The sequence below is a fragment of the Staurois parvus genome, unplaced genomic scaffold (genome assembly GCF_062004578.1).
Source record: "Staurois parvus isolate SC_StPar_1 unplaced genomic scaffold, SC_StPar_1.0 ptg002756l, whole genome shotgun sequence".
NCBI lineage: Eukaryota > Metazoa > Chordata > Amphibia > Anura > Ranidae > Staurois > Staurois parvus.
In genome coordinates this window covers 489,653-516,307 of record NW_028320552.1, presented here as the reverse complement: position 1 = coordinate 516,307, position 26,655 = coordinate 489,653, and the positions used below count along the sequence as shown (strand labels likewise).

Below are 26,655 nucleotides of genomic sequence, written 5' to 3'. Positions count from 1 at the left end.
TTTGCTTTTCCTCCAGCAGGGGTCACTCTCCTCCATGGCTCTTTCACATTCACTTTTACCTCCCCGCTCTCCAAGCCCTCCTGCTGCACACCTGCACTCAAGGAAACAACCTTTTCATCCCCTGCTCATTTGCCAGCTCGGCCCACTCACAAACAAATCAGCCCTCTCAAAATACAATGCTAGCTGCATTGGAACACTCACAGACAGAAGAGCAAGAAAAAAACTCACAAGAAATGCATGGCTAACAAATCAGGCGCTCATTTGCAGGTTCACCAGGGAACACAGGCATCTCATCCCCTTCACAAAACAGGGCTTAGTGCTTGCTGGCAAATCCCTTCTTGGCAATCCCAGAGGTCAGGCGTTACCTGGAGTTGGCCACCAGCTTTGCACACATCTCAGGAGGGATTTTGGCCCACTCCTCTTGGCAGATCCTCTCCAAATCATGAAGGTTTGGCGGCTGACGTTTGGCAACTCCAACTTTCAGCTCCCTCCACAGAGATATTGTCAGCCGGATGAAGGTCTGGAGACTGGCTAGGCCACTCCAGGAGCTTAACGTGCTTCTTCTCCAGCCGCTGCTTTGTTGCCTTGGCCGCGTGTTTTGGCTCCTTGTCATGCTGGAACAGCCACCCGCCATTCATTTTCAATGCCCTGGCTGAGGGGAGAAGGTTCTTGCCCAAGATTTGCCGCTCCATTGCCCCGTCCATGGTCCCCTTGATGCGGTGCAGTTGTCCTGTCCCCTTAGCAGAAAAACACCCCCAAAGCAGCATATTTCCACCACCATGTTTGACAGTTGGGATGGTGTTGTTGGGGTCATAGGCAGCATTCCTCGTCCTCCGCCTCCAAACACGGCGAGTTGAGTTGATGCCAAAGAGCTCCATGTTGGTCGTCTCATCTGACCACGACACTTTCAACCAGTCCTGCTCTGCCTCATTCAGATGTTCAGTGGCAAACTTCAGACGGGCCTGGACATGTGCTCTCTTGAGTAGAGGGACCTTGCGGGCACTGCGGGATTTCAATCCTCGTCGGCGTAGTGTGTTACCCATTGTTCTCTTGGTGACTGCGGTCCCAGCTGGCCGGAGATGATTGACAAGATCCTCACTCGTAGTTCTGGGATGATGCCTCACTGTTGTCATGATCATTGACACTCCACGAGGGGAGATCTTGCACGGGGCACCGGTCCTAGGGAGACTGACAGTTGCTTTGTGTTTCTTCCATTTGCGAATGATTGCACCGACTGTTGTCACCTTCTCACCAAGCTGCTTGGCCATAGTTTGGTAGCCCAGTCCAGCCTTGTGTAGGTCTTCGATCCTGTTCCTGACATCCCTGGACAGCTCTTTGGTCTTTGCCGTGGTGGAGGGTTTGGAATCTGATGGTTTGATTGCTCCTGTGGACAGGTGTCTTTTATACAGGTCAGAAAATGAGATTAGCATCTCTCCCTTTAAGAGGCTGCTTCTAATCTCAGCTTGTTACCTGTGTGAAAGACACCTGGGAGCCAGAAATGCCGCTGAATGATAGGGGATGGAATACCTATTTCCCTCAGGAACATGCGAATGAGCGCATCATTGGTTAGACATGCAGTTCTTTTGAATGTTTTCTTGCTAGTCTGTCTCTCAGTCAATACACCTAGCATTGGATTTTTAGACCGATCAATCATTTGTTTGTGAGCGGGCAAAGATTCAAAATCAGCAGGGGGTGAAATACTCCTTTCCTTCACTGTAGCTCCCCCAAAGTCCCCAGGCCAGCCTAGGCTTTTCTGAGCCCGCTTCCCTTTTGCGGGCCGCTCTTTTCAAAACACGCTGGCTTTCTTCTCTGTGTCCCTCAGGAGCTGGCCACGCATCCAGCCCCCTCCGGCAGCGGAGCAACGCTCAGACGCCAGCCCCAGCCAGCTAGCCCCGTCCTGCATCCCGCTTAGGCTCCGCGGCCCAGCCCTTTGCCAGCGCTCTCCTCAGCCGCTTTGGCGCTCTCACGCCTGCTCTCCAGTCGCCTTGCGCCGACACATTCCGCTGCGCTCCCCAGGCCGGGGGACAGCAGCGGGGAAGGCACGCGCGCCGGCCCCCCAAGCCAGCCAGAAGCAACAGAGCCGCCGAAGGCCACGATACCTGCGCCCTGAGGCGGTTAGAGCGCCGGGCCCGCTGCTGGAGGCAGGGGCCTGTGCGTCAGGGCCCTGTGGTGTGCGCAAGGGGGAGCCGGCCACTGGGGCGGTGAAAAAGAGCGAGGGCCGGAGCGCAAGGAACTGGCGTTTGTAGGCCCCGGTGCCAGCAGGGTCCCTAGCCTTGGTTTGGGTCAGGGGCAGGGAGGCGGGAGCGCTGTCCGGCGCCCCGAGAGGTCTGGCTGGCAAGCGAGCGTAGGCCCCTTGCTTTGCGGTGCGCTTTGCGGCTGCTGTGTCCAAAGCTTGCTCCCCGCGGCTGGTGTGGTGCTCAGCCCTGCGAGCCAAAGGCTTGAAGTCAGGCCAGGGGAAGGCGGGAAGGAGAAGGAGGAGCGGTTGAGGCCAGGCTGGCGTGGTGTGCTTGTGCCTGAGGAGGTGCGGTCAGGAAGAGGTTAAAGAGCGAGCAAAGCAGCGGGGGGGGAGGCAGGGGTTTGAGGAGAGTGAGTGAGAGAGGAGAGACGGGGCGGTGTGTCAGTTGGGGCGGTGTGTCAGTTGTGCCGGTGGGTGAGAAGGAAACAGCAGCAGCAGCAGCAGCAGCAGCAGCAGGCGGCTTGTCCTGGGTAGTAGAGCCGAGGAAAGGCGGAGGCCAGGCTGCCCGTGACAAGTAGAAGAGGCTTGAAGGAGAGCCTGAGTACTGCCTACGGCCACACCACCCTGAACGCGCCCGATCTCGTCTGATCTCGGAAGCTAAGCAGGGTCGGGCCTGGTTAGTACTTGGATGGGAGACCGCCTGGGAATACCAGGTGCTGTAGGCTTTTGCTTTTCCTCCAGCAGGGGTCACTCTCCTCCATGGCTCTTTCACATTCACTTTTACCTCCCCGCTCTCCAAGCCCTCCTGCTGCACACCTGCACTCAAGGAAACAACCTTTTCATCCCCTGCTCATTTGCCAGCTCGGCCCACTCACAAACAAATCAGCCCTCTCAAAATACAATGCTAGCTGCATTGGAACACTCACAGACAGAAGAGCAAGAAAAAAACTCACAAGAAATGCATGGCTAACAAATCAGGCGCTCATTTGCAGGTTCACCAGGGAACACAGGCATCTCATCCCCTTCACAAAACAGGGCTTAGTGCTTGCTGGCAAATCCCTTCTTGGCAATCCCAGAGGTCAGGCGTTACCTGGAGTTGGCCACCAGCTTTGCACACATCTCAGGAGGGATTTTGGCCCACTCCTCTTGGCAGATCCTCTCCAAATCATGAAGGTTTGGCGGCTGACGTTTGGCAACTCCAACTTTCAGCTCCCTCCACAGAGATATTGTCAGCCGGATGAAGGTCTGGAGACTGGCTAGGCCACTCCAGGAGCTTAACGTGCTTCTTCTCCAGCCGCTGCTTTGTTGCCTTGGCCGCGTGTTTTGGCTCCTTGTCATGCTGGAACAGCCACCCGCCATTCATTTTCAATGCCCTGGCTGAGGGGAGAAGGTTCTTGCCCAAGATTTGCCGCTCCATTGCCCCGTCCATGGTCCCCTTGATGCGGTGCAGTTGTCCTGTCCCCTTAGCAGAAAAACACCCCCAAAGCAGCATATTTCCACCACCATGTTTGACAGTTGGGATGGTGTTGTTGGGGTCATAGGCAGCATTCCTCGTCCTCCGCCTCCAAACACGGCGAGTTGAGTTGATGCCAAAGAGCTCCATGTTGGTCGTCTCATCTGACCACGACACTTTCAACCAGTCCTGCTCTGCCTCATTCAGATGTTCAGTGGCAAACTTCAGACGGGCCTGGACATGTGCTCTCTTGAGTAGAGGGACCTTGCGGGCACTGCGGGATTTCAATCCTCGTCGGCGTAGTGTGTTACCCATTGTTCTCTTGGTGACTGCGGTCCCAGCTGGCCGGAGATGATTGACAAGATCCTCACTCGTAGTTCTGGGATGATGCCTCACTGTTGTCATGATCATTGACACTCCACGAGGGGAGATCTTGCACGGGGCACCGGTCCTAGGGAGACTGACAGTTGCTTTGTGTTTCTTCCATTTGCGAATGATTGCACCGACTGTTGTCACCTTCTCACCAAGCTGCTTGGCCATAGTTTGGTAGCCCAGTCCAGCCTTGTGTAGGTCTTCGATCCTGTTCCTGACATCCCTGGACAGCTCTTTGGTCTTTGCCGTGGTGGAGGGTTTGGAATCTGATGGTTTGATTGCTCCTGTGGACAGGTGTCTTTTATACAGGTCAGAAAATGAGATTAGCATCTCTCCCTTTAAGAGGCTGCTTCTAATCTCAGCTTGTTACCTGTGTGAAAGACACCTGGGAGCCAGAAATGCCGCTGAATGATAGGGGATGGAATACCTATTTCCCTCAGGAACATGCGAATGAGCGCATCATTGGTTAGACATGCAGTTCTTTTGAATGTTTTCTTGCTAGTCTGTCTCTCAGTCAATACACCTAGCATTGGATTTTTAGACCGATCGATCATTTGTTTGTGAGCGGGCAAAGATTCAAAATCAGCAGGGGGTGAAATACTCCTTTCCTTCACTGTAGCTCCCCCAAAGTCCCCAGGCCAGCCTAGGCTTTTCTGAGCCCGCTTCCCTTTTGCGGGCCGCTCTTTTCAAAACACGCTGGCTTTCTTCTCTGTGTCCCTCAGGAGCTGGCCACGCATCCAGCCCCCTCCGGCAGCGGAGCAACGCTCAGACGCCAGCCCCAGCCAGCTAGCCCCGTCCTGCATCCCGCTTAGGCTCCGCGGCCCAGCCCTTTGCCAGCGCTCTCCTCAGCCGCTTTGGCGCTCTCACGCCTGCTCTCCAGTCGCCTTGCGCCGACACATTCCGCTGCGCTCCCCAGGCCGGGGGACAGCAGCGGGGAAGGCACGCGCGCCGGCCCCCCAAGCCAGCCAGAAGCAACAGAGCCGCCGAAGGCCACGATACCTGCGCCCTGAGGCGGTTAGAGCGCCGGGCCCGCTGCTGGAGGCAGGGGCCTGTGCGTCAGGGCCCTGTGGTGTGCGCAAGGGGGAGCCGGCCACTGGGGCGGTGAAAAAGAGCGAGGGCCGGAGCGCAAGGAACTGGCGTTTGTAGGCCCCGGTGCCAGCAGGGTCCCTAGCCTTGGTTTGGGTCAGGGGCAGGGAGGCGGGAGCGCTGTCCGGCGCCCCGAGAGGTCTGGCTGGCAAGCGAGCGTAGGCCCCTTGCTTTGCGGTGCGCTTTGCGGCTGCTGTGTCCAAAGCTTGCTCCCCGCGGCTGGTGTGGTGCTCAGCCCTGCGAGCCAAAGGCTTGAAGTCAGGCCAGGGGAAGGCGGGAAGGAGAAGGAGGAGCGGTTGAGGCCAGGCTGGCGTGGTGTGCTTGTGCCTGAGGAGGTGCGGTCAGGAAGAGGTTAAAGAGCGAGCAAAGCAGCGGGGGGGGAGGCAGGGGTTTGAGGAGAGTGAGTGAGAGAGGAGAGACGGGGCGGTGTGTCAGTTGGGGCGGTGTGTCAGTTGTGCCGGTGGGTGAGAAGGAAACAGCAGCAGCAGCAGCAGCAGCAGCAGCAGGCGGCTTGTCCTGGGTAGTAGAGCCGAGGAAAGGCGGAGGCCAGGCTGCCCGTGACAAGTAGAAGAGGCTTGAAGGAGAGCCTGAGTACTGCCTACGGCCACACCACCCTGAACGCGCCCGATCTCGTCTGATCTCGGAAGCTAAGCAGGGTCGGGCCTGGTTAGTACTTGGATGGGAGACCGCCTGGGAATACCAGGTGCTGTAGGCTTTTGCTTTTCCTCCAGCAGGGGTCACTCTCCTCCATGGCTCTTTCACATTCACTTTTACCTCCCCGCTCTCCAAGCCCTCCTGCTGCACACCTGCACTCAAGGAAACAACCTTTTCATCCCCTGCTCATTTGCCAGCTCGGCCCACTCACAAACAAATCAGCCCTCTCAAAATACAATGCTAGCTGCATTGGAACACTCACAGACAGAAGAGCAAGAAAAAAACTCACAAGAAATGCATGGCTAACAAATCAGGCGCTCATTTGCAGGTTCACCAGGGAACACAGGCATCTCATCCCCTTCACAAAACAGGGCTTAGTGCTTGCTGGCAAATCCCTTCTTGGCAATCCCAGAGGTCAGGCGTTACCTGGAGTTGGCCACCAGCTTTGCACACATCTCAGGAGGGATTTTGGCCCACTCCTCTTGGCAGATCCTCTCCAAATCATGAAGGTTTGGCGGCTGACGTTTGGCAACTCCAACTTTCAGCTCCCTCCACAGAGATATTGTCAGCCGGATGAAGGTCTGGAGACTGGCTAGGCCACTCCAGGAGCTTAACGTGCTTCTTCTCCAGCCGCTGCTTTGTTGCCTTGGCCGCGTGTTTTGGCTCCTTGTCATGCTGGAACAGCCACCCGCCATTCATTTTCAATGCCCTGGCTGAGGGGAGAAGGTTCTTGCCCAAGATTTGCCGCTCCATTGCCCCGTCCATGGTCCCCTTGATGCGGTGCAGTTGTCCTGTCCCCTTAGCAGAAAAACACCCCCAAAGCAGCATATTTCCACCACCATGTTTGACAGTTGGGATGGTGTTGTTGGGGTCATAGGCAGCATTCCTCGTCCTCCGCCTCCAAACACGGCGAGTTGAGTTGATGCCAAAGAGCTCCATGTTGGTCGTCTCATCTGACCACGACACTTTCAACCAGTCCTGCTCTGCCTCATTCAGATGTTCAGTGGCAAACTTCAGACGGGCCTGGACATGTGCTCTCTTGAGTAGAGGGACCTTGCGGGCACTGCGGGATTTCAATCCTCGTCGGCGTAGTGTGTTACCCATTGTTCTCTTGGTGACTGCGGTCCCAGCTGGCCGGAGATGATTGACAAGATCCTCACTCGTAGTTCTGGGATGATGCCTCACTGTTGTCATGATCATTGACACTCCACGAGGGGAGATCTTGCACGGGGCACCGGTCCTAGGGAGACTGACAGTTGCTTTGTGTTTCTTCCATTTGCGAATGATTGCACCGACTGTTGTCACCTTCTCACCAAGCTGCTTGGCCATAGTTTGGTAGCCCAGTCCAGCCTTGTGTAGGTCTTCGATCCTGTTCCTGACATCCCTGGACAGCTCTTTGGTCTTTGCCGTGGTGGAGGGTTTGGAATCTGATGGTTTGATTGCTCCTGTGGACAGGTGTCTTTTATACAGGTCAGAAAATGAGATTAGCATCTCTCCCTTTAAGAGGCTGCTTCTAATCTCAGCTTGTTACCTGTGTGAAAGACACCTGGGAGCCAGAAATGCCGCTGAATGATAGGGGATGGAATACCTATTTCCCTCAGGAACATGCGAATGAGCGCATCATTGGTTAGACATGCAGTTCTTTTGAATGTTTTCTTGCTAGTCTGTCTCTCAGTCAATACACCTAGCATTGGATTTTTAGACCGATCGATCATTTGTTTGTGAGCGGGCAAAGATTCAAAATCAGCAGGGGGTGAAATACTCCTTTCCTTCACTGTAGCTCCCCCAAAGTCCCCAGGCCAGCCTAGGCTTTTCTGAGCCCGCTTCCCTTTTGCGGGCCGCTCTTTTCAAAACACGCTGGCTTTCTTCTCTGTGTCCCTCAGGAGCTGGCCACGCATCCAGCCCCCTCCGGCAGCGGAGCAACGCTCAGACGCCAGCCCCAGCCAGCTAGCCCCGTCCTGCATCCCGCTTAGGCTCCGCGGCCCAGCCCTTTGCCAGCGCTCTCCTCAGCCGCTTTGGCGCTCTCACGCCTGCTCTCCAGTCGCCTTGCGCCGACACATTCCGCTGCGCTCCCCAGGCCGGGGGACAGCAGCGGGGAAGGCACGCGCGCCGGCCCCCCAAGCCAGCCAGAAGCAACAGAGCCGCCGAAGGCCACGATACCTGCGCCCTGAGGCGGTTAGAGCGCCGGGCCCGCTGCTGGAGGCAGGGGCCTGTGCGTCAGGGCCCTGTGGTGTGCGCAAGGGGGAGCCGGCCACTGGGGCGGTGAAAAAGAGCGAGGGCCGGAGCGCAAGGAACTGGCGTTTGTAGGCCCCGGTGCCAGCAGGGTCCCTAGCCTTGGTTTGGGTCAGGGGCAGGGAGGCGGGAGCGCTGTCCGGCGCCCCGAGAGGTCTGGCTGGCAAGCGAGCGTAGGCCCCTTGCTTTGCGGTGCGCTTTGCGGCTGCTGTGTCCAAAGCTTGCTCCCCGCGGCTGGTGTGGTGCTCAGCCCTGCGAGCCAAAGGCTTGAAGTCAGGCCAGGGGAAGGCGGGAAGGAGAAGGAGGAGCGGTTGAGGCCAGGCTGGCGTGGTGTGCTTGTGCCTGAGGAGGTGCGGTCAGGAAGAGGTTAAAGAGCGAGCAAAGCAGCGGGGGGGGAGGCAGGGGTTTGAGGAGAGTGAGTGAGAGAGGAGAGACGGGGCGGTGTGTCAGTTGGGGCGGTGTGTCAGTTGTGCCGGTGGGTGAGAAGGAAACAGCAGCAGCAGCAGCAGCAGCAGCAGCAGGCGGCTTGTCCTGGGTAGTAGAGCCGAGGAAAGGCGGAGGCCAGGCTGCCCGTGACAAGTAGAAGAGGCTTGAAGGAGAGCCTGAGTACTGCCTACGGCCACACCACCCTGAACGCGCCCGATCTCGTCTGATCTCGGAAGCTAAGCAGGGTCGGGCCTGGTTAGTACTTGGATGGGAGACCGCCTGGGAATACCAGGTGCTGTAGGCTTTTGTTTTTCCTCCAGCAGGGGTCACTCTCCTCTCCTCCATGGCTCTTTCACATTCACTTTTACCTCCCCGCTCTCCAAGCCCTCCTGCTGCACACCTGCACTCAAGGAAACAACCTTTTCATCCCCTGCTCATTTGCCAGCTCGGCCCACTCACAAACAAATCAGCCCTCTCAAAATACAATGCTAGCTGCATTGGAACACTCACAGACAGAAGAGCAAGAAAAAAACTCACAAGAAATGCATGGCTAACAAATCAGGCGCTCATTTGCAGGTTCACCAGGGAACACAGGCATCTCATCCCCTTCACAAAACAGGGCTTAGTGCTTGCTGGCAAATCCCTTCTTGGCAATCCCAGAGGTCAGGCGTTACCTGGAGTTGGCCACCAGCTTTGCACACATCTCAGGAGGGATTTTGGCCCACTCCTCTTGGCAGATCCTCTCCAAATCATGAAGGTTTGGCGGCTGACGTTTGGCAACTCCAACTTTCAGCTCCCTCCACAGAGATATTGTCAGCCGGATGAAGGTCTGGAGACTGGCTAGGCCACTCCAGGAGCTTAACGTGCTTCTTCTCCAGCCGCTGCTTTGTTGCCTTGGCCGCGTGTTTTGGCTCCTTGTCATGCTGGAACAGCCACCCGCCATTCATTTTCAATGCCCTGGCTGAGGGGAGAAGGTTCTTGCCCAAGATTTGCCGCTCCATTGCCCCGTCCATGGTCCCCTTGATGCGGTGCAGTTGTCCTGTCCCCTTAGCAGAAAAACACCCCCAAAGCAGCATATTTCCACCACCATGTTTGACAGTTGGGATGGTGTTGTTGGGGTCATAGGCAGCATTCCTCGTCCTCCGCCTCCAAACACGGCGAGTTGAGTTGATGCCAAAGAGCTCCATGTTGGTCGTCTCATCTGACCACGACACTTTCAACCAGTCCTGCTCTGCCTCATTCAGATGTTCAGTGGCAAACTTCAGACGGGCCTGGACATGTGCTCTCTTGAGCACAGGGACCTTGCGGGCACTGCGGGATTTCAATCCTCGTCGGCGTAGTGTGTTACCCATTGTCCTCTTGGTGACTGCGGTCCCAGCTGGCCGGAGATGATTGACAAGATCCTCACTCGTAGTTCTGGGATGATGCCTCACTGTTGTCATGATCATTGACACTCCACGAGGGGAGATCTTGCACGGGGCACCGGTCCTAGGGAGACTGACAGTTGCTTTGTGTTTCTTCCATTTGCGAATGATTGCACCGACTGTTGTCACCTTCTCACCAAGCTGCTTGGCCATAGTTTGGTAGCCCAGTCCAGCCTTGTGTAGGTCTTCGATCCTGTTCCTGACATCCCTGGACAGCTCTTTGGTCTTTGCCGTGGTGGAGGGTTTGGAATCTGATGGTTTGATTGCTCCTGTGGACAGGTGTCTTTTATACAGGTCAGAAAATGAGATTAGCATCTCTCCCTTTAAGAGGCTGCTTCTAATCTCAGCTTGTTACCTGTGTGAAAGACACCTGGGAGCCAGAAATGCCGCTGAATGATAGGGGATGGAATACCTATTTCCCTCAGGAACATGCGAATGAGCGCATCATTGGTTAGACATGCAGTTCTTTTGAATGTTTTCTTGCTAGTCTGTCTCTCAGTCAATACACCTAGCATTGGATTTTTAGACCGATCGATCATTTGTTTGTGAGCGGGCAAAGATTCAAAATCAGCAGGGGGTGAAATACTCCTTTCCTTCACTGTAGCTCCCCCAAAGTCCCCAGGCCAGCCTAGGCTTTTCTGAGCCCGCTTCCCTTTTGCGGGCCGCTCTTTTCAAAACACGCTGGCTTTCTTCTCTGTGTCCCTCAGGAGCTGGCCACGCATCCAGCCCCCTCCGGCAGCGGAGCAACGCTCAGACGCCAGCCCCAGCCAGCTAGCCCCGTCCTGCATCCCGCTTAGGCTCCGCGGCCCAGCCCTTTGCCAGCGCTCTCCTCAGCCGCTTTGGCGCTCTCACGCCTGCTCTCCAGTCGCCTTGCGCCGACACATTCCGCTGCGCTCCCCAGGTCGGGGGACAGCAGCGGGGAAGGCACGCGCGCCGGCCCCCCAAGCCAGCCAGAAGCAACAGAGCCGCCGAAGGCCACGATACCTGCGCCCTGAGGCGGTTAGAGCGCCGGGCCCGCTGCTGGAGGCAGGGGCCTGTGCGTCAGGGCCCTGTGGTGTGCGCAAGGGGGAGCCGGCCACTGGGGCGGTGAAAAAGAGCGAGGGCCGGAGCGCAAGGAACTGGCGTTTGTAGGCCCCGGTGCCAGCAGGGTCCCTAGCCTTGGTTTGGGTCAGGGGCAGGGAGGCGGGAGCGCTGTCCGGCGCCCCGAGAGGTCTGGCTGGCAAGTGAGCGTAGGCCCCTTGCTTTGCGGTGCGCTTTGCGGCTGCTGTGTCCAAAGCTTGCTCCCCGCGGCTGGTGTGGTGCTCAGCCCTGCGAGCCAAAGGCTTGAAGTCAGGCCAGGGGAAGGCGGGAAGGAGAAGGAGGAGCGGTTGAGGCCAGGCTGGCGTGGTGTGCTTGTGCCTGAGGAGGTGCGGTCAGGAAGAGGTTAAAGAGCGAGCAAAGCAGCGGGGGGGGAGGCAGGGGTTTGAGGAGAGTGAGTGAGAGAGGAGAGACGGGGCGGTGTGTCAGTTGGGGCGGTGTGTCAGTTGTGCCGGTGGGTGAGAAGGAAACAGCAGCAGCAGCAGCAGCAGCAGGCGGCTTGTCCTGGGTAGTAGAGCCGAGGAAAGGCGGAGGCCAGGCTGCCCGTGACAAGTAGAAGAGGCTTGAAGGAGAGCCTGAGTACTGCCTACGGCCACACCACCCTGAACGCGCCCGATCTCGTCTGATCTCGGAAGCTAAGCAGGGTCGGGCCTGGTTAGTACTTGGATGGGAGACCGCCTGGGAATACCAGGTGCTGTAGGCTTTTGTTTTTCCTCCAGCAGGGGTCACTCTCCTCCATGGCTCTTTCACATTCACTTTTACCTCCCCGCTCTCCAAGCCCTCCTGCTGCACACCTGCACTCAAGGAAACAACCTTTTCATCCCCTGCTCATTTGCCAGCTCGGCCCACTCACAAACAAATCAGCCCTCTCAAAATACAATGCTAGCTGCATTGGAACACTCACAGACAGAAGAGCAAGAAAAAAACTCACAAGAAATGCATGGCTAACAAATCAGGCGCTCATTTGCAGGTTCACCAGGGAACACAGGCATCTCATCCCCTTCACAAAACAGGGCTTAGTGCTTGCTGGCAAATCCCTTCTTGGCAATCCCAGAAGTCAGGCGTTACCTGGAGTTGGCCACCAGCTTTGCACACATCTCAGGAGGGATTTTGGCCCACTCCTCTTGGCAGATCCTCTCCAAATCATGAAGGTTTGGCGGCTGACGTTTGGCAACTCCAACTTTCAGCTCCCTCCACAGAGATATTGTCAGCCGGATGAAGGTCTGGAGACTGGCTAGGCCACTCCAGGAGCTTAACGTGCTTCTTCTCCAGCCGCTGCTTTGTTGCCTTGGCCGCGTGTTTTGGCTCCTTGTCATGCTGGAACAGCCACCCGCCATTCATTTTCAATGCCCTGGCTGAGGGGAGAAGGTTCTTGCCCAAGATTTGCCGCTCCATTGCCCCGTCCATGGTCCCCTTGATGCGGTGCAGTTGTCCCGTCCCCTTAGCAGAAAAACACCCCCAAAGCAGCATATTTCCACCACCATGTTTGACAGTTGGGATGGTGTTGTTGGGGTCATAGGCAGCATTCCTCGTCCTCCGCCTCCAAACACGGCGAGTTGAGTTGATGCCAAAGAGCTCCATGTTGGTCGTCTCATCTGACCACGACACTTTCAACCAGTCCTGCTCTGCCTCATTCAGATGTTCAGTGGCAAACTTCAGACGGGCCTGGACATGTGCTCTCTTGAGCACAGGGACCTTGCGGGCACTGCGGGATTTCAATCCTCGTCGGCGTAGTGTGTTACCCATTGTCCTCTTGGTGACTGCGGTCCCAGCTGGCCGGAGATGATTGACAAGATCCTCACTCGTAGTTCTGGGATGATGCCTCACTGTTGTCATGATCATTGACACTCCACGAGGGGAGATCTTGCACGGGGCACCGGTCCTAGGGAGACTGACAGTTGCTTTGTGTTTCTTCCATTTGCGAATGATTGCACCGACTGTTGTCACCTTCTCACCAAGCTGCTTGGCCATAGTTTGGTAGCCCAGTCCAGCCTTGTGTAGGTCTTCGATCCTGTTCCTGACATCCCTGGACAGCTCTTTGGTCTTTGCCGTGGTGGAGGGTTTGGAATCTGATGGTTTGATTGCTCCTGTGGACAGGTGTCTTTTATACAGGTCAGAAAATGAGATTAGCATCTCTCCCTTTAAGAGGCTGCTTCTAATCTCAGCTTGTTACCTGTGTGAAAGACACCTGGGAGCCAGAAATGCCGCTGAATGATAGGGGATGGAATACCTATTTCCCTCAGGAACATGCGAATGAGCGCATCATTGGTTAGACATGCAGTTCTTTTGAATGTTTTCTTGCTAGTCTGTCTCTCAGTCAATACACCTAGCATTGGATTTTTAGACCGATCGATCATTTGTTTGTGAGCGGGCAAAGATTCAAAATCAGCAGGGGGTGAAATACTCCTTTCCTTCACTGTAGCTCCCCCAAAGTCCCCAGGCCAGCCTAGGCTTTTCTGAGCCCGCTTCCCTTTTGCGGGCCGCTCTTTTCAAAACACGCTGGCTTTCTTCTCTGTGTCCCTCAGGAGCTGGCCACGCATCCAGCCCCCTCCGGCAGCGGAGCAACGCTCAGACGCCAGCCCCAGCCAGCTAGCCCCGTCCTGCATCCCGCTTAGGCTCCGCGGCCCAGCCCTTTGCCAGCGCTCTCCTCAGCCGCTTTGGCGCTCTCACGCCTGCTCTCCAGTCGCCTTGCGCCGACACATTCCGCTGCGCTCCCCAGGTCGGGGGACAGCAGCGGGGAAGGCACGCGCGCCGGCCCCCCAAGCCAGCCAGAAGCAACAGAGCCGCCGAAGGCCACGATACCTGCGCCCTGAGGCGGTTAGAGCGCCGGGCCCGCTGCTGAAGGCAGGGGCCTGTGCGTCAGGGCCCTGTGGTGTGCGCAAGGGGGAGCCGGCCACTGGGGCGGTGAAAAAGAGCGAGGGCCGGAGCGCAAGGAACTGGCGTTTGTAGGCCCCGGTGCCAGCAGGGTCCCTAGCCTTGGTTTGGGTCAGGGGCAGGGAGGCGGGAGCGCTGTCCGGCGCCCCGAGAGGTCTGGCTGGCAAGTGAGCGTAGGCCCCTTGCTTTGCGGTGCGCTTTGCGGCTGCTGTGTCCAAAGCTTGCTCCCCGCGGCTGGTGTGGTGCTCAGCCCTGCGAGCCAAAGGCTTGAAGTCAGGCCAGGGGAAGGCGGGAAGGAGAAGGAGGAGCGGTTGAGGCCAGGCTGGCGTGGTGTGCTTGTGCCTGAGGAGGTGCGGTCAGGAAGAGGTTAAAGAGGGAGCAAAGCAGCGGGGGGGGAGGCAGGGGTTTGAGGAGAGTGAGTGAGAGAGGAGAGACGGGGCGGTGTGTCAGTTGGGGCGGTGTGTCAGTTGTGCCGGTGGGTGAGAAGGAAACAGCAGCAGCAGCAGCAGCAGCAGCAGGCGGCTTGTCCTGGGTAGTAGAGCCGAGGAAAGGCGGAGGCCAGGCTGCCCGTGACAAGTAGAAGAGGCTTGAAGGAGAGCCTGAGTACTGCCTACGGCCACACCACCCTGAACGCGCCCGATCTCGTCTGATCTCGGAAGCTAAGCAGGGTCGGGCCTGGTTAGTACTTGGATGGGAGACCGCCTGGGAATACCAGGTGCTGTAGGCTTTTGTTTTTCCTCCAGCAGGGGTCACTCTCCTCCATGGCTCTTTCACATTCACTTTTACCTCCCCGCTCTCCAAGCCCTCCTGCTGCACACCTGCACTCAAGGAAACAACCTTTTCATCCCCTGCTCATTTGCCAGCTCGGCCCACTCACAAACAAATCAGCCCTCTCAAAATACAATGCTAGCTGCATTGGAACACTCACAGACAGAAGAGCAAGAAAAAAACTCACAAGAAATGCATGGCTAACAAATCAGGCGCTCATTTGCAGGTTCACCAGGGAACACAGGCATCTCATCCCCTTCACAAAACAGGGCTTAGTGCTTGCTGGCAAATCCCTTCTTGGCAATCCCAGAAGTCAGGCGTTACCTGGAGTTGGCCACCAGCTTTGCACACATCTCAGGAGGGATTTTGGCCCACTCCTCTTGGCAGATCCTCTCCAAATCATGAAGGTTTGGCGGCTGACGTTTGGCAACTCCAACTTTCAGCTCCCTCCACAGAGATATTGTCAGCCGGATGAAGGTCTGGAGACTGGCTAGGCCACTCCAGGAGCTTAACGTGCTTCTTCTCCAGCCGCTGCTTTGTTGCCTTGGCCGCGTGTTTTGGCTCCTTGTCATGCTGGAACAGCCACCCGCCATTCATTTTCAATGCCCTGGCTGAGGGGAGAAGGTTCTTGCCCAAGATTTGCCGCTCCATTGCCCCGTCCATGGTCCCCTTGATGCGGTGCAGTTGTCCTGTCCCCTTAGCAGAAAAACACCCCCAAAGCAGCATATTTCCACCACCATGTTTGACAGTTGGGATGGTGTTGTTGGGGTCATAGGCAGCATTCCTCGTCCTCCGCCTCCAAACACGGCGAGTTGAGTTGATGCCAAAGAGCTCCATGTTGGTCGTCTCATCTGACCACGACACTTTCAACCAGTCCTGCTCTGCCTCATTCAGATGTTCAGTGGCAAACTTCAGACGGGCCTGGACATGTGCTCTCTTGAGCACAGGGACCTTGCGGGCACTGCGGGATTTCAATCCTCGTCGGCGTAGTGTGTTACCCATTGTCCTCTTGGTGACTGCGGTCCCAGCTGGCCGGAGATGATTGACAAGATCCTCACTCGTAGTTCTGGGATGATGCCTCACTGTTGTCATGATCATTGACACTCCACGAGGGGAGATCTTGCACGGGGCACCGGTCCTAGGGAGACTGACAGTTGCTTTGTGTTTCTTCCATTTGCGAATGATTGCACCGACTGTTGTCACCTTCTCACCAAGCTGCTTGGCCATAGTTTGGTAGCCCAGTCCAGCCTTGTGTAGGTCTTCGATCCTGTTCCTGACATCCCTGGACAGCTCTTTGGTCTTTGCCGTGGTGGAGGGTTTGGAATCTGATGGTTTGATTGCTCCTGTGGACAGGTGTCTTTTATACAGGTCAGAAAATGAGATTAGCATCTCTCCCTTTAAGAGGCTGCTTCTAATCTCAGCTTGTTACCTGTGTGAAAGACACCTGGGAGCCAGAAATGCCGCTGAATGATAGGGGATGGAATACCTATTTCCCTCAGGAACATGCGAATGAGCGCATCATTGGTTAGACATGCAGTTCTTTTGAATGTTTTCTTGCTAGTCTGTCTCTCAGTCAATACACCTAGCATTGGATTTTTAGACCGATCGATCATTTGTTTGTGAGCGGGCAAAGATTCAAAATCAGCAGGGGGTGAAATACTCCTTTCCTTCACTGTAGCTCCCCCAAAGTCCCCAGGCCAGCCTAGGCTTTTCTGAGCCCGCTTCCCTTTTGCGGGCCGCTCTTTTCAAAACACGCTGGCTTTCTTCTCTGTGTCCCTCAGGAGCTGGCCACGCATCCAGCCCCCTCCGGCAGCGGAGCAACGCTCAGACGCCAGCCCCAGCCAGCTAGCCCCGTCCTGCATCCCGCTTAGGCTCCGCGGCCCAGCCCTTTGCCAGCGCTCTCCTCAGCCGCTTTGGCGCTCTCACGCCTGCTCTCCAGTCGCCTTGCGCCGACACATTCCGCTGCGCTCCCCAGGTCGGGGGACAGCAGCGGGGAAGGCACGCGCGCCGGCCCCCCAAGCCAGCCAGAAGCAACAGAGCCGCCGAAGGCCACGATACCTGCGCCCTGAGGCGGTTAGAGCGCCGGGCCCGCTGCTGGAGGCAGGGGCCTGTGCGTCAGGGCCCTGTGGTGTGCGCAAGGGGGAGCCGGCCACTGGGGCGGTGAAAAAGAGCGAGGGCCGGAGCGCAAGGAACTGGCGTTTGTAGGCCCCGGTGCCAGCAGGGTCCCTAGCCTTGGTTTGGGTCAGGGGCAGGGAGGCGGGAGCGCTGTCCGGCGCCCCGAGAGGTCTGGCTGGCAAGTGAGCGTAGGCCCCTTGCTTTGCGGTGCGCTTTGCGGCTGCTGTGTCCAAAGCTTGCTCCCCGCGGCTGGTGTGGTGCTCAGCCCTGCGAGCCAAAGGCTTGAAGTCAGGCCAGGGGAAGGCGGGAAGGAGAAGGAGGAGCGGTTGAGGCCAGGCTGGCGTGGTGTGCTTGTGCCTGAGGAGGTGCGGTCAGGAAGAGGTTAAAGAGGGAGCAAAGCAGCGGGGGGGGAGGCAGGGGTTTGAGGAGAGTGAGTGAGAGAGGAGAGACGGGGCGGTGTGTCAGTTGGGGCGGTGTGTCAGTTGTGCCGGTGGGTGAGAAGGAAACAGCAGCAGCAGCAGCAGCAGCAGCAGCAGCAGGCGGCTTGTCCTGGGTAGTAGAGCCGAGGAAAGGCGGAGGCCAGGCTGCCCGTGACAAGTAGAAGAGGCTTGAAGGAGAGCCTGAGTACTGCCTACGGCCACACCACCCTGAACGCGCCCGATCTCGTCTGATCTCGGAAGCTAAGCAGGGTCGGGCCTGGTTAGTACTTGGATGGGAGACCGCCTGGGAATACCAGGTGCTGTAGGCTTTTGCTTTTCCTCCAGCAGAGGTCACTCTCCTCTCCTCCATGGCTCTTTCACATTCACTTTTACCTCCCCGCTCTCCAAGCCCTCCTGCTGCACACCTGCACTCAAGGAAACAACCTTTTCATCCCCTGCTCATTTGCCAGCTCGGCCCACTCACAAACAAATCAGCCCTCTCAAAATACAATGCTAGCTGCATTGGAACACTCACAGACAGAAGAGCAAGAAAAAAACTCACAAGAAATGCATGGCTAACAAATCAGGCGCTCATTTGCAGGTTCACCAGGGAACACAGGCATCTCATCCCCTTCACAAAACAGGGCTTAGTGCTTGCTGGCAAATCCCTTCTTGGCAATCCCAGAGGTCAGGCGTTACCTGGAGTTGGCCACCAGCTTTGCACACATCTCAGGAGGGATTTTGGCCCACTCCTCTTGGCAGATCCTCTCCAAATCATGAAGGTTTGGCGGCTGACGTTTGGCAACTCCAACTTTCAGCTCCCTCCACAGAGATATTGTCAGCCGGATGAAGGTCTGGAGACTGGCTAGGCCACTCCAGGAGCTTAACGTGCTTCTTCTCCAGCCGCTGCTTTGTTGCCTTGGCCGCGTGTTTTGGCTCCTTGTCATGCTGGAACAGCCACCCGCCATTCATTTTCAATGCCCTGGCTGAGGGGAGAAGGTTCTTGCCCAAGATTTGCCGCTCCATTGCCCCGTCCATGGTCCCCTTGATGCGGTGCAGTTGTCCTGTCCCCTTAGCAGAAAAACACCCCCAAAGCAGCATATTTCCACCACCATGTTTGACAGTTGGGATGGTGTTGTTGGGGTCATAGGCAGCATTCCTCGTCCTCCGCCTCCAAACACGGCGAGTTGAGTTGATGCCAAAGAGCTCCATGTTGGTCGTCTCATCTGACCACGACACTTTCAACCAGTCCTGCTCTGCCTCATTCAGATGTTCAGTGGCAAACTTCAGACGGGCCTGGACATGTGCTCTCTTGAGCAGAGGGACCTTGCGGGCACTGCGGGATTTCAATCCTCGTCGGCGTAGTGTGTTACCCATTGTCCTCTTGGTGACTGCGGTCCCAGCTGGCCGGAGATGATTGACAAGATCCTCACTCGTAGTTCTGGGATGATGCCTCACTGTTGTCATGATCATTGACACTCCACGAGGGGAGATCTTGCACGGGGCACCGGTCCTAGGGAGACTGACAGTTGCTTTGTGTTTCTTCCATTTGCGAATGATTGCACCGACTGTTGTCACCTTCTCACCAAGCTGCTTGGCCATAGTTTGGTAGCCCAGTCCAGCCTTGTGTAGGTCTTCGATCCTGTTCCTGACATCCCTGGACAGCTCTTTGGCCTTTGCCGTGGTGGAGGGTTTGGAATCTGATGGTTTGATTGCTCCTGTGGACAGGTGTCTTTTATACAGGTCAGAAAATGAGATTAGCATCTCTCCCTTTAAGAGGCTGCTTCTAATCTCAGCTTGTTACCTGTGTGAAAGACACCTGGGAGCCAGAAATGCCGCTGAATGATAGGGGATGGAATACCTATTTCCCTCAGGAACATGCGAATCAGCGCATCATTGGTTAGACATGCAGTTCTTTTGAATGTTTTCTTGCTAGTCTGTCTCTCAGTCAATACACCTAGCATTGGATTTTTAGACCGATCGATCATTTGTTTGTGAGCGGGCAAAGATTCAAAATCAGCAGGGGGTGAAATACTCCTTTCCTTCACTGTAGCTCCCCCAAAGTCCCCAGGCCAGCCTAGGCTTTTCTGAGCCCGCTTCCCTTTTGCGGGCCGCTCTTTTCAAAACACGCTGGCTTTCTTCTCTGTGTCCCTCAGGAGCTGGCCACGCATCCAGCCCCCTCCGGCAGCGGAGCAACGCTCAGACGCCAGCCCCAGCCAGCTAGCCCCGTCCTGCATCCCGCTTAGGCTCCGCGGCCCAGCCCTTTGCCAGCGCTCTCCTCAGCCGCTTTGGCGCTCTCACGCCTGCTCTCCAGTCGCCTTGCGCCGACACATTCCGCTGCGCTCCCCAGGCCGGGGGACAGCAGCGGGGAAGGCACGCGCGCCGGCCCCCCAAGCCAGCCAGAAGCAACAGAGCCGCCGAAGGCCACGATACCTGCGCCCTGAGGCGGTTAGAGCGCCGGGCCCGCTGCTGGAGGCAGGGGCCTGTGCGTCAGGGCCCTGTGGTGTGCGCAAGGGGGAGCCGGCCACTGGGGCGGTGAAAAAGAGCGAGGGCCGGAGCGCAAGGAACTGGCGTTTGTAGGCCCCGGTGCCAGCAGGGTCCCTAGCCTTGGTTTGGGTCAGGGGCAGGGAGGCGGGAGCGCTGTCCGGCGCCCCGAGAGGTCTGGCTGGCAAGCGAGCGTAGGCCCCTTGCTTTGCGGTGCGCTTTGCGGCTGCTGTGTCCAAAGCTTGCTCCCCGCGGCTGGTGTGGTGCTCAGCCCTGCGAGCCAAAGGCTTGAAGTCAGGCCAGGGGAAGGCGGGAAGGAGAAGGAGGAGCGGTTGAGGCCAGGCTGGCGTGGTGTGCTTGTGCCTGAGGAGGTGCGGTCAGGAAGAGGTTAAAGAGGGAGCAAAGCAGCGGGGGGGGGAGGCAGGGGTTTGAGGAGAGTGAGTGAGAGAGGAGAGACGGGGCGGTGTGTCAGTTGGGGCGGTGTGTCAGTTGTGCCGGTGGGTGAGAAGGAAACAGCAGCAGCAGCAGCAGCAGCAGGCGGCTTGTCCTGGGTAGTAGAGCAGAGGAAAGGTGGAGGCCAGGCTGCCCGTGACAAGTAGAAGAGGCTTGAAGGAGAGCCTGAGTACTGCCTACGGCCACACCACCCTGAACGCGCCCGATCTCGTCTGATCTCGGAAGCTAAGCAGGGTCGGGCGTGGTTAGTACTTGGATGGGAGACCGCCTGGGAATACCAGGTGCTGTAGGCTTTTGCTTTTCCTCCAGCAGGGGTCACTCTCCTCTCCTCCATGGCTCTTTCACATTCACTTTTACCTCCCCGCTCTCCAAGCCCTCCTGCTGCACACCTGCACTCAAGGAAACAACCTTTTCATCCCCTGCTCATTTGCCAGCTCGGCCCACTCACAAACAAATCAGCCCTCTCAAAATACAATGCTAGCTGCATTGGAACACTCACAGACAGAAGAGCAAGAAAAAAACTCACAAGAAATGCATGGCTAACAAATCAGGCGCTCATTTGCAGGTTCACCAGGGAACACAGGCATCTCATCCCCTTCACAAAACAGGGCTTAGTGCTTGCTGGCAAATCCCTTCTTGGCAATCCCAGAGGTCAGGCGTTACCTGGAGTTGGCCACCAGCTTTGCACACATCTCAGGAGGGATTTTGGCCCACTCCTCTTGGCAGATCCTCTCCAAATCATGAAGGTTTGGCGGCTGACGTTTGGCAACTCCAACTTTCAGCTCCCTCCACAGAGATATTGTCAGCCGGATGAAGGTCTGGAGACTGGCTAGGCCACTCCAGGAGCTTAACGTGCTTCTTCTCCAGCCGCTGCTTTGTTGCCTTGGCCGCGTGTTTTGGCTCCTTGTCATGCTGGAACAGCCACCCGCCATTCATTTTCAATGCCCTGGCTGAGGGGAGAAGGTTCTTGCCCAAGATTTGCCGCTCCATTGCCCCGTCCATGGTCCCCTTGATGCGGTGCAGTTGTCCTGTCCCCTTAGCAGAAAAACACCCCCAAAGCAGCATATTTCCACCACCATGTTTGACAGTTGGGATGGTGTTGTTGGGGTCATAGGCAGCATTCCTCGTCCTCCGCCTCCAAACACGGCGAGTTGAGTTGATGCCAAAGAGCTCCATGTTGGTCGTCTCATCTGACCACGACACTTTCAACCAGTCCTGCTCTGCCTCATTCAGATGTTCAGTGGCAAACTTCAGACGGGCCTGGACATGTGCTCTCTTGAGCAGAGGGACCTTGCGGGCACTGCGGGATTTCAATCCTCGTCGGCGTAGTGTGTTACCCATTGTCCTCTTGGTGACTGCGGTCCCAGCTGGCCGGAGATGATTGACAAGATCCTCACTCGTAGTTCTGGGATGATGCCTCACTGTTGTCATGATCATTGACACTCCACGAGGGGAGATCTTGCACGGGGCACCGGTCCTAGGGAGACTGACAGTTGCTTTGTGTTTCTTCCATTTGCGAATGATTGCACCGACTGTTGTCACCTTCTCACCAAGCTGCTTGGCCATAGTTTGGTAGCCCAGTCCAGCCTTGTGTAGGTCTTCGATCCTGTTCCTGACATCCCTGGACAGCTCTTTGGCCTTTGCCGTGGTGGAGGGTTTGGAATCTGATGGTTTGATTGCTCCTGTGGACAGGTGTCTTTTATACAGGTCAGAAAATGAGATTAGCATCTCTCCCTTTAAGAGGCTGCTTCTAATCTCAGCTTGTTACCTGTGTGAAAGACACCTGGGAGCCAGAAATGCCGCTGAATGATAGGGGATGGAATACCTATTTCCCTCAGGAACATGCGAATCAGCGCATCATTGGTTAGACATGCAGTTCTTTTGAATGTTTTCTTGCTAGTCTGTCTCTCAGTCAATACACCTAGCATTGGATTTTTAGACCGATCGATCATTTGTTTGTGAGCGGGCAAAGATTCAAAATCAGCAGGGGGTGAAATACTCCTTTCCTTCACTGTAGCTCCCCCAAAGTCCCCAGGCCAGCCTAGGCTTTTCTGAGCCCGCTTCCCTTTTGCGGGCCGCTCTTTTCAAAACACGCTGGCTTTCTTCTCTGTGTCCCTCAGGAGCTGGCCACGCATCCAGCCCCCTCCGGCAGCGGAGCAACGCTCAGACGCCAGCCCCAGCCAGCTAGCCCCGTCCTGCATCCCGCTTAGGCTCCGCGGCCCAGCCCTTTGCCAGCGCTCTCCTCAGCCGCTTTGGCGCTCTCACGCCTGCTCTCCAGTCGCCTTGCGCCGACACATTCCGCTGCGCTCCCCAGGCCGGGGGACAGCAGCGGGGAAGGCACGCGCGCCGGCCCCCCAAGCCAGCCAGAAGCAACAGAGCCGCCGAAGGCCACGATACCTGCGCCCTGAGGCGGTTAGAGCGCCGGGCCCGCTGCTGGAGGCAGGGGCCTGTGCGTCAGGGCCCTGTGGTGTGCGCAAGGGGGAGCCGGCCACTGGGGCGGTGAAAAAGAGCGAGGGCCGGAGCGCAAGGAACTGGCGTTTGTAGGCCCCGGTGCCAGCAGGGTCCCTAGCCTTGGTTTGGGTCAGGGGCAGGGAGGCGGGAGCGCTGTCCGGCGCCCCGAGAGGTCTGGCTGGCAAGCGAGCGTAGGCCCCTTGCTTTGCGGTGCGCTTTGCGGCTGCTGTGTCCAAAGCTTGCTCCCCGCGGCTGGTGTGGTGCTCAGCCCTGCGAGCCAAAGGCTTGAAGTCAGGCCAGGGGAAGGCGGGAAGGAGAAGGAGGAGCGGTTGAGGCCAGGCTGGCGTGGTGTGCTTGTGCCTGAGGAGGTGCGGTCAGGAAGAGGTTAAAGAGGGAGCAAAGCAGCGGGGGGGGGAGGCAGGGGTTTGAGGAGAGTGAGTGAGAGAGGAGAGACGGGGCGGTGTGTCAGTTGGGGCGGTGTGTCAGTTGTGCCGGTGGGTGAGAAGGAAACAGCAGCAGCAGCAGCAGCAGCAGCAGGCGGCTTGTCCTGGGTAGTAGAGCCGAGGAAAGGCGGAGGCCAGGCTGCCCGTGACAAGTAGAAGAGGCTTGAAGGAGAGCCTGAGTACTGCCTACGGCCACACCACCCTGAACGCGCCCGATCTCGTCTGATCTCGGAAGCTAAGCAGGGTCGGGCCTGGTTAGTACTTGGATGGGAGACCGCCTGGGAATACCAGGTGCTGTAGGCTTTTGTTTTTCCTCCAGCAGGGGTCACTCTCCTCCATGGCTCTTTCACATTCACTTTTACCTCCCCGCTCTCCAAGCCCTCCTGCTGCACACCTGCACTCAAGGAAACAACCTTTTCATCCCCTGCTCATTTGCCAGCTCGGCCCACTCACAAACAAATCAGCCCTCTCAAAATACAATGCTAGCTGCATTGGAACACTCACAGACAGAAGAGCAAGAAAAAAACTCACAAGAAATGCATGGCTAACAAATCAGGCGCTCATTTGCAGGTTCACCAGGGAACACAGGCATCTCATCCCCTTCACAAAACAGGGCTTAGTGCTTGCTGGCAAATCCCTTCTTGGCAATCCCAGAGGTCAGGCGTTACCTGGAGTTGGCCACCAGCTTTGCACACATCTCAGGAGGGATTTTGGCCCACTCCTCTTGGCAGATCCTCTCCAAATCATGAAGGTTTGGCGGCTGACGTTTGGCAACTCCAACTTTCAGCTCCCTCCACAGAGATATTGTCAGCCGGATGAAGGTCTGGAGACTGGCTAGGCCACTCCAGGAGCTTAACGTGCTTCTTCTCCAGCCGCTGCTTTGTTGCCTTGGCCGCGTGTTTTGGCTCCTTGTCATGCTGGAACAGCCACCCGCCATTCATTTTCAATGCCCTGGCTGAGGGGAGAAGGTTCTTGCCCAAGATTTGCCGCTCCATTGCCCCGTCCATGGTCCCCTTGATGCGGTGCAGTTGTCCTGTCCCCTTAGCAGAAAAACACCCCCAAAGCAGCATATTTCCACCACCATGTTTGACAGTTGGGATGGTGTTGTTGGGGTCATAGGCAGCATTCCTCGTCCTCCGCCTCCAAACACGGCGAGTTGAGTTGATGCCAAAGAGCTCCATGTTGGTCGTCTCATCTGACCACGACACTTTCAACCAGTCCTGCTCTGCCTCATTCAGATGTTCAGTGGCAAACTTCAGACGGGCCTGGACATGTGCTCTCTTGAGCAGAGGGACCTTGCGGGCACTGCGGGATTTCAATCCTCGTCGGCGTAGTGTGTTACCCATTGTCCTCTTGGTGACTGCGGTCCCAGCTGGCCGGAGATGATTGACAAGATCCTCACTCGTAGTTCTGGGATGATGCCTCACTGTTGTCATGATCATTGACACTCCACGAGGGGAGATCTTGCACGGGGCACCGGTCCTAGGGAGACTGACAGTTGCTTTGTGTTTCTTCCATTTGCGAATGATTGCACCGACTGTTGTCACCTTCTCACCAAGCTGCTTGGCCATAGTTTGGTAGCCCAGTCCAGCCTTGTGTAGGTCTTCGATCCTGTTCCTGACATCCCTGGACAGCTCTTTGGCCTTTGCCGTGGTGGAGGGTTTGGAATCTGATGGTTTGATTGCTCCTGTGGACAGGTGTCTTTTATACAGGTCAGAAAATGAGATTAGCATCTCTCCCTTTAAGAGGCTGCTTCTAATCTCAGCTTGTTACCTGTGTGAAAGACACCTGGGAGCCAGAAATGCCGCTGAATGATAGGGGATGGAATACCTATTTCCCTCAGGAACATGCGAATCAGCGCATCATTGGTTAGACATGCAGTTCTTTTGAATGTTTTCTTGCTAGTCTGTCTCTCAGTCAATACACCTAGCATTGGATTTTTAGACCGATCGATCATTTGTTTGTGAGCGGGCAAAGATTCAAAATCAGCAGGGGGTGAAATACTCCTTTCCTTCACTGTAGCTCCCCCAAAGTCCCCAGGCCAGCCTAGGCTTTTCTGAGCCCGCTTCCCTTTTGCGGGCCGCTCTTTTCAAAACACGCTGGCTTTCTTCTCTGTGTCCCTCAGGAGCTGGCCACGCATCCAGCCCCCTCCGGCAGCGGAGCAACGCTCAGACGCCAGCCCCAGCCAGCTAGCCCCGTCCTGCATCCCGCTTAGGCTCCGCGGCCCAGCCCTTTGCCAGCGCTCTCCTCAGCCGCTTTGGCGCTCTCACGCCTGCTCTCCAGTCGCCTTGCGCCGACACATTCCGCTGCGCTCCCCAGGCCGGGGGACAGCAGCGGGGAAGGCACGCGCGCCGGCCCCCCAAGCCAGCCAGAAGCAACAGAGCCGCCGAAGGCCACGATACCTGCGCCCTGAGGCGGTTAGAGCGCCGGGCCCGCTGCTGGAGGCAGGGGCCTGTGCGTCAGGGCCCTGTGGTGTGCGCAAGGGGGAGCCGGCCACTGGGGCGGTGAAAAAGAGCGAGGGCCGGAGCGCAAGGAACTGGCGTTTGTAGGCCCCGGTGCCAGCAGGGTCCCTAGCCTTGGTTTGGGTCAGGGGCAGGGAGGCGGGAGCGCTGTCCGGCGCCCCGAGAGGTCTGGCTGGCAAGCGAGCGTAGGCCCCTTGCTTTGCGGTGCGCTTTGCGGCTGCTGTGTCCAAAGCTTGCTCCCCGCGGCTGGTGTGGTGCTCAGCCCTGCGAGCCAAAGGCTTGAAGTCAGGCCAGGGGAAGGCGGGAAGGAGAAGGAGGAGCGGTTGAGGCCAGGCTGGCGTGGTGTGCTTGTGCCTGAGGAGGTGCGGTCAGGAAGAGGTTAAAGAGGGAGCAAAGCAGCGGGGGGGGGAGGCAGGGGTTTGAGGAGAGTGAGTGAGAGAGGAGAGACGGGGTGGTGTGTCAGTTGGGGCGGTGTGTCAGTTGTGCCGGTGGGTGAGAAGGAAACAGCAGCAGCAGCAGCAGCAGCAGCAGCAGCAGCAGGCGGCTTGTCCTGGGTAGTAGAGCCGAGGAAAGGCGGAGGAAAGGCGGAGGCCAGGCTGCCCGTGACAAGTAGAAGAGGCTTGAAGGAGAGCCTGAGTACTGCCTACGGCCACACCACCCTGAACGCGCCCGATCTCGTCTGATCTCGGAAGCTAAGCAGGGTCGGGCCTGGTTAGTACTTGGATGGGAGACCGCCTGGGAATACCAGGTGCTGTAGGCTTTTGTTTTTCCTCCAGCAGGGGTCACTCTCCTCCATGGCTCTTTCACATTCACTTTTACCTCCCCGCTCTCCAAGCCCTCCTGCTGCACACCTGCACTCAAGGAAACAACCTTTTCATCCCCTGCTCATTTGCCAGCTCGGCCCACTCACAAACAAATCAGCCCTCTCAAAATACAATGCTAGCTGCATTGGAACACTCACAGACAGAAGAGCAAGAAAAAAACTCACAAGAAATGCATGGCTAACAAATCAGGCGCTCATTTGCAGGTTCACCAGGGAACACAGGCATCTCATCCCCTTCACAAAACAGGGCTTAGTGCTTGCTGGCAAATCCCTTCTTGGCAATCCCAGAGGTCAGGCGTTACCTGGAGTTGGCCACCAGCTTTGCACACATCTCAGGAGGGATTTTGGCCCACTCCTCTTGGCAGATCCTCTCCAAATCATGAAGGTTTGGCGGCTGACGTTTGGCAACTCCAACTTTCAGCTCCCTCCACAGAGATATTGTCAGCCGGATGAAGGTCTGGAG

The 26,655-nt window shown here is 57.0% G+C and overlaps 9 non-coding genes across 9 annotated transcripts; all 9 read left to right on the top strand.

Annotated features, from left to right (window-relative positions):
- The first annotated feature begins 2,782 nt into the window (after window positions 1–2,782).
- On the top strand, window positions 2,783–2,901 carry LOC149429265 (5S ribosomal RNA). The gene has a single exon (XR_016310584.1). It is a non-coding gene; the product is annotated as a 5S ribosomal RNA (ribosomal RNA).
- Window positions 2,902–5,683: 2,782 nt separating this feature from the next.
- Window positions 5,684–5,802, top strand: LOC149429264 (5S ribosomal RNA). The gene has a single exon (XR_016310583.1). It is a non-coding gene; the product is annotated as a 5S ribosomal RNA (ribosomal RNA).
- A 2,782-nt stretch (window positions 5,803–8,584) lies between these two features.
- LOC149429263 (5S ribosomal RNA) lies at window positions 8,585–8,703 on the top strand. Its single transcript, XR_016310582.1, has one exon. It is a non-coding gene; the product is annotated as a 5S ribosomal RNA (ribosomal RNA).
- A 2,781-nt stretch (window positions 8,704–11,484) lies between these two features.
- On the top strand, window positions 11,485–11,603 carry LOC149429262 (5S ribosomal RNA). Its single transcript, XR_016310581.1, has one exon. It is a non-coding gene; the product is annotated as a 5S ribosomal RNA (ribosomal RNA).
- A 2,779-nt stretch (window positions 11,604–14,382) lies between these two features.
- On the top strand, window positions 14,383–14,501 carry LOC149429261 (5S ribosomal RNA). Its single transcript, XR_016310579.1, has one exon. It is a non-coding gene; the product is annotated as a 5S ribosomal RNA (ribosomal RNA).
- A 2,785-nt stretch (window positions 14,502–17,286) lies between these two features.
- On the top strand, window positions 17,287–17,405 carry LOC149429260 (5S ribosomal RNA). The gene has a single exon (XR_016310578.1). It is a non-coding gene; the product is annotated as a 5S ribosomal RNA (ribosomal RNA).
- Window positions 17,406–20,187: 2,782 nt separating this feature from the next.
- Window positions 20,188–20,306, top strand: LOC149429259 (5S ribosomal RNA). Its single transcript, XR_016310538.1, has one exon. It is a non-coding gene; the product is annotated as a 5S ribosomal RNA (ribosomal RNA).
- Window positions 20,307–23,091: 2,785 nt separating this feature from the next.
- On the top strand, window positions 23,092–23,210 carry LOC149429258 (5S ribosomal RNA). Its single transcript, XR_016310577.1, has one exon. It is a non-coding gene; the product is annotated as a 5S ribosomal RNA (ribosomal RNA).
- A 2,800-nt stretch (window positions 23,211–26,010) lies between these two features.
- LOC149429257 (5S ribosomal RNA) lies at window positions 26,011–26,129 on the top strand. The gene has a single exon (XR_016310576.1). It is a non-coding gene; the product is annotated as a 5S ribosomal RNA (ribosomal RNA).
- The last annotated feature ends 526 nt before the right edge of the window (window positions 26,130–26,655 follow it).